Here is a 6,603-nt window from a genome sequence, read left to right as displayed (position 1 = left end):
GGAAAGTGACGGAGCAGGGATTCAAGTCCATGCCTGCTGGGCTCCAAGGCCCTCACTCCCTGACTCTACTGAGAGGGAATTTCAGATTGAATCCACCCCACTTATTCAAAGAATATTTTTAGGGAATTCCCTGGTGGTCCAGTGGTTAGGACTCTGTACTTCCACTACTGGGGGCACAGGTTCTATCCCTGGTTGGGGAACTAAGATCCCACATGCTGAGCGGCACGGCCAAAAAACAACAACAACAACAAAAAACCACAATATTTTTAAAGCACCTACTACATGCCAGGTACTTGTGCTAAGCATTGAGGTTACAGCAGCGAATAAAACAAACAAAAATACCTGTCCTTCTGGAGCTTACATTCTACTGGGGGAGATATAATTAGCAAAATAATTAACTCTGTAGGCTAAACGGTGGTTTAACCGCAGGGTTAGGGAAGGGGGCTAGGGAGTGCCAGGATAAGCGGTGGCATGCACCGCCACAAAGGCTGGGGCTCCTGGGGCCCAGCTCTTGGGACAGCGGTCTTGGGACAATTCCCCCAAGGGACTAAGAGTGAGGTGTGAGAAGAACTGGTGAAGACTGGAGGCTCCATCAGTTGTGACCGGCTCCTTCCATGTGTTCTGGCAGCACAGCTAACAGTTTAGTCTTCCAGTTTCCTGGATGCCTCAGAAGATGCATTAAAGCAGACAGGCATGGCTGAGGGTTTAATGTCCATTTTACAGACTGGGAAACTGAGACCAAAAGGAGGAAGCAGCGTGCCTAAGGCAGTGCTGCTAATGGCAGGCAGAGTGAGGACTACAGCTTGAGTCTTGGATAGTCCAGGAGTATTTCTGCTGGACCAATGGATTTATCGGCAAACCTGCAAATTCGTACCTACCCTGAGTACTGTTTTACAGAAAACTGAAAAAAACCGCTTGTCTTGAGCGCCTGGGAGACTGGTGGAGTCTATCTGGGGAGTCCGGTTTATTTTATTTCTAATGTCAACCTCAAGTGGTATGTGATGGCCCGTTCTTCAGCGGTGGCGCAGACGGAAGGGCGCAGTGGCGGGATTCTTCTCACTCCTGGCTTCCCCTCCTCAAGGAAATGGAGAAGTTCGGAAGCACAGGTCCCAGGCACACAGTGCATACCAAGTGTCACTCTGTGCCAACGAGCTTCCTAAGGAGGCGGTGAGACGAGTCCTACACTAGCCTCTCTCTGACTTCTCTTAGTGTAGATTATCCACCTTTAAATAGGCCTTGGGAACAATTCCCTGGCGGTCCAGTCGTTAGGACTCTGTGCTCTCAATGCTGAGGGCACGGGTTCAATTCCTGATCGGGGAACTAAGATCCCATAAGCTGTGTGGTGCGGCAAAAAAAAAAAAAATAGGCCTTGGGTTTGGGGCCAGGTTCAGAGGCAACAGAAAATGATTTCAGGCCAGTTTAAGCCTCAAGAGGTATTCACTGCAAGTTCCTCGGGCAGTGAGTAGAGGAGCCGAGTGGGCAGCTTCAGGAGGGACAGGAGGCCGTGGGCACTCTCTGGGGCCTGGCCTCAGCTCAGACCCCAGGTCAGAGCTCCTGGAGATGATGTGGCTGGTCGCCCACTGGCGGCCCTTGGGGGGCCAGGCTCCCTCCTTCCACAGGCCTTCCTGCACACTGGCCCCTCTGCCTGGAAACGCTCATACCCTTGCTCTGCTCATCCTTCAGGAATCAGCTTTGTCACTGCTCGCAGAGGCCTCCTCTTCCTTCTCCATCACTGCAGCTGTCTCCTCGATTCTTAGCGCGGTTTGTAATTGTCCATTTGTTTACTGTCTCGTCCAGACTGCTTTTCAATCTGAATACAGTATCCCCTAACCACATATGGGCTCTGAGAACTTGAAACTTGAGATGTGCTGTTAAGAGTAAAACATACACTGGATTTTGAAAACTTAGTATGAAGAGTGTAAAATACCTCATTCATAATTTTTATATCGATTGCATGTTGAAATATTGTGGATATGTTGAATTATGTAGATTATTAAAATTAAGTTCACAATTTAAAAAATGTGGATACTAGAAAACTTTAACTTACATATGTGGCTTCTAGTATATTTCTGTTGGATAGTGATGTGACTACATTAATTCTGTAAGGAAAGGAGCCATGGAAGTGTTCACCACTCAATACCCTGCACCTGGTACTGGGGCCAGGACATAGTAGGTGAGCAATAAACAGTGTTATTTATTGAATGAACGCTTGACCGTTACATTTTCCATCAGTCTAGAGACATCTTGAACAGTCTGCTAAGGAATGTGATCTAATTTAAATGTCAGATTTTTTTTTTTTTAATATTTATTTATTTGGTTGCCCTGGTTCTTAGTTGCAGCACACGGGATCTTTGTTGCCGCGTGCAGGATCTTTAGTTGCGGCATGTGAACTCTTAGTTGCGGCATGTGGGACTAGTTCCCTGACCAAGGATCGAATCTAGGCCCCCTGCATTGGGAGTGCAGAGTCTTAGCTACTGGACCACCAGGGAAGTCCCTTAAATGTCAGATTATTAAACAACAACAAAAACTCAGGCATAAAATTTGCAAGAAAGGGAAAAGAAAGGGGAGAGTGAAGGGCCGGCGGGGGGGTGGGGGGGCTGTCTCAGTCCCTTTTGAAGAGGAAGAGGTTCCATGGTTGCACCCCCCAGCAACATTCCAGTTTTGAGGGGTTTAGGGAAATTTCCCAACTTTTGTCAAGCAAAAAAAAACAAAAAAACAAAAAGTCCTGATACTCCACAGGCAGACACAATTGTTGCCCACTTCTGCTCCTCTCCATGCTTTTTGCTAACAGAAGCCCCTACATGGCCACCCAGAACCCAAAGACCATCTTCCAGCCTCCTTGGGAACTCGGTTTGGCTAGTTCCAGCTGAGGAGATGTAAACAGAAATGCCAAGTTAACTTCTGGGAACTTTCCTTCAAGGGAAGTGCTACGCTTCTTTCCCCTTTTCTTCTGGCTGTAACGCCTGGTGCTCAAGCAGCCACCTTGGACCATGAGGAATGAGGGCTGGGCCGTATCCTAGGGCTGGTGGAAGGGGAGGTTGGGAGGGGTCCCCCACAGCTTTGTGAAACTGCTATATCAATCCTGGAATGCCCTCTGTGGTCTTTTTATGTCAGAAAAGAAAATCCTAGGTATTTAAGGCAGTGTTAACTTTTTTTTTTTTGGCCGCGCCTCGCGGCATGTGGGATCTCAGTTCCCTGACCAGGGTTGGAACCCGCACCCCCTGCAGTGGAAATGCAGAGTCTTAACCACCGGACTGCCAGGGAAGTCCCAAGGCTGTGTTAACTTAGATTTCTTGTCAACTTGTCCTGATAACGATGTCCTCCTCCCTGAGTATCTGGTGCCTACTTGATTTATGTTTATATAACTGGAAGGGATCACTCAGCTATTTTGAGGACAGGACACTCATCACTTTCCAGAACAAAGTCTGCTCTGAGATGACTTGATTCCTTTACCATCAGATATTGATTTAAAAAAAAAAAAAAAAAGGCAATACCTAAGTACTTAAGTACCTAAGTACAACATTAGAAAGGAGTGGAAAGTAAGTCACCTCATGCCTCTACCCTTCAGTCTTCCAGTTTCTATCCCCAGAGGTGGCCATTATTACCAATTTCTTAATATATTCTTTGCTGATGATTTTTCAATGGCAACCTCTCTTTTAAAGAAAGGGACACCCTGTTATACAATACACCTATGTAAATAAATATGTCAATATCCACATCTCTGTATAAAAAGTCTGAGTTATTTTGGTCTTACTACCCACAACCCTTCAAATGAGATCACATTTACTTCATGGCCTAAATGAAAATATTCAAGCCCTCAGCTACGTGACTGCCAAATGTCTGTTCCCTTCCCTAGCCTTCTTTGTCCCTCGTGTGAAATACTTCCCAGGACCTGACTGAGCAGAGAGTGAGCCAGGAGTTATGTCTAGGGAGACCCTATTTCCAAGGCCGCAAAAGACAGCTCCACCTGAGTGAATTAAAAAGGGTCAGGGGACTGGGTTTTACTTGTGAATTCGCAAATCATATTTTTCAGTAAAAATAGTGATAGTCACCATAATTGCAAACATACTTAATGAGCATGTACTCTGTGCCAGGCACTGTACTAAGACCTTATATGCATAATCATGTTGAAACTCACAATGACCCTATAAGTTAGGTACCAATAAATGGCATTCCTATCTTATAAATGAGTGAGGCAAAGAGGTTAAGTCATTAGCTCAAGGCCACCAGATAAAAAGGGGAAATTTTGATTTGAATTCCGACAGTCTGAACCCAGGCTCTTAACCACAAGACGACCCTGACGACCTGATCAGATGGTAAACCCCATGCATGCAGGGACTTTCTCTGAGGGCTCAGGACACCACCTGGCACAGAACAAAAGTGTAATATCCACTTATTATGTTGGTGGTGGGATAAGGATAGCTGCATCCTTTCTCAGTAACTACAGGCTCGCGTCCTCTGCTCAGGGAACACCCTCCAGAATCCAGGCCCAAGGGAAGGCCAAATGGGGCATGGAGGGCCTATATAAAAGGGTTGGAACCTGGGGGCTGTGCTGGCTCAGAGGGACCATTCTCTGCCCTGGTGAGGCCTGATGTACTGAGCCTGCCCAAAGGAGCCAGGCCCTCAACTCTGCATTTTTTTTTTTTTTAATTGGAGTATAGTTGCTTTACACTGTTGTGTCAGTTTCTGCTGTACAGCAAAGTGAATCAGCCATATATATATATATCCTCTTTTTTGTATTTCCTTCCCATTTAGGTCACCACAGAGCACCGAGTAGAGTTCCCTGTGTTATACAGTAGATTCTCATTAGTTATCTATTTTATACGTAGTTATCAATAGTGTATATATGTCAATCCCAATCTCCCAATTCATCCCACACCCCCTTCTCTACATCTGTTTCTGCTTTGCAAATAAGATCTTTACCATTTTTCTAGATTCCACATATATGCATTAATATACGATAATTTTCTTACTTCACTCTGTATGACAGTCTCTAGGTCCATCCACGTCTCTGCAAATTGCACAACTTCATTCATTTTTATGGCTGAGTAATATTCCATTGTGTATAGGCACCCCATTTTCTTTATCCATTCATCTGTTGATGGACATTTAGGTTGTTTCCATGTCCTGGCTATTGTAAATAGTGCTGCAATGGACATTGGGGAGCATATATCATTTTGAACTATGGTTTTCTCTAGATATATGCCCAGTAGTGGGGTTGCTAGGTCATATGGAATTTTGCAGCTTTAACCCTACTCTGTGCTGGACACATTTTTATCAAGTTTGCTCCACCCCCTTCTGCTGAAGAATTCTTTTTAGATGCATTAGTATCAGATTTAGCTGTTTTGTCTACTGCTGTACTTTTAGTACCTATGACAAGACTCTGGACATAGCAGGCCTTTACTAGTCGAATGAAAGAAAGAACAGTTAAGCTAGACACCTGATCCTGGCCAGGTGGCATCTCCAGGGCACGGGTGTGGGGGTCACTTTGCTGCGTCCCACTGGGTTTGAATTAGCTACACTGGTGGCGGGGGGAGCGCTGGGTGCTCACTGCTTACCTCTAGAGGCAGGCTTGTGGCGGGAACATTAATTATCTTGGGAGTTACAGCTCACATGTATCCCAGTCACCCTGTTTCACAACCCACAGGGATGAACTGCTACACTTTTTTGTATAACAAGTTTTCTTCTTTTGAGTTTTGGTAGAAAAAGAGAGTTCTGCCAAGAGACAACAAAAATTCAAGAAAAATCATCATTCCATAGTGTCAGATTCAATCAGACATGAATCAATGTGAATACAAATGGATAAACCCTGAAATAGAAACACAGCACTGTAATTTACTTAACTCTGACACAGACTCTGAAAGACTCCAGAATGTCTCTTCCGCCCCCAAAGTCCTGAACAAAGCGGGGAGAATGAGGGGGTAGGGGGTGGGGACCGTAACTGAGTCAGTCGCTCTTTTGATCCCCGGGTACGAAGGATGGAAAAAGGGTCAAGAACTGGACAGATCACCAGTCAGAAACATGTGTCTGCTAATGGATGAGACGGAATTTAAATGTGTTTTTCTTATTTCTTCCAAATAGGCCAGAATAAAACCCTAACATTCTATTGAGCTCACTCTTGAGAACACACTGCTATCTGGTGTTTGAGTTCGGTGCTTGCACAAAGCCCGAGGCCAGGGCAGGGCGGATGATCACATTAGGGAGAATTTTAACTCCCACCCCTGGGATGCACAGTGGGGAACCTGGAGTAGGGTTTACTGGCCAGCGCTGCCTATGGGCCCAGCAGGGCTGGCAGCACCACGAGGGTATCTCACTCCTCACTGGGGGTGTGCCCCTTCCCGGAACCGCGTGCTGCTCTGAACCCGACCCCGGGCCTGCAGCCACTGCAATTACAGGTGTCACGCAGGGAGTCAGGGAGTGCTCGCCGAGGCAGGAGGAGGCTCCTGGCGGTGCTGCCTTTATTTTTTTATTTAAAAACATTTTTTTGGCCACCCACAACGGGTGGCATGTGGGATCTTAGTTCCCCGACCAGGGATGGAACCCGTGCCCCCTGCAATGGAAAGCGCAGAGTCCTAACTACTGGACTGCCAGGGAAGTCCCAGT

The sequence above is a fragment of the Eubalaena glacialis genome, chromosome 1, assembly GCF_028564815.1.
Source record: "Eubalaena glacialis isolate mEubGla1 chromosome 1, mEubGla1.1.hap2.+ XY, whole genome shotgun sequence".
In the NCBI taxonomy this organism is placed as follows: Eukaryota; Metazoa; Chordata; class Mammalia; order Artiodactyla; family Balaenidae; genus Eubalaena; species Eubalaena glacialis.
The sequence above is the reverse complement of the archived record's forward strand: the minus strand, read 5'-3'. Positions refer to the sequence as shown.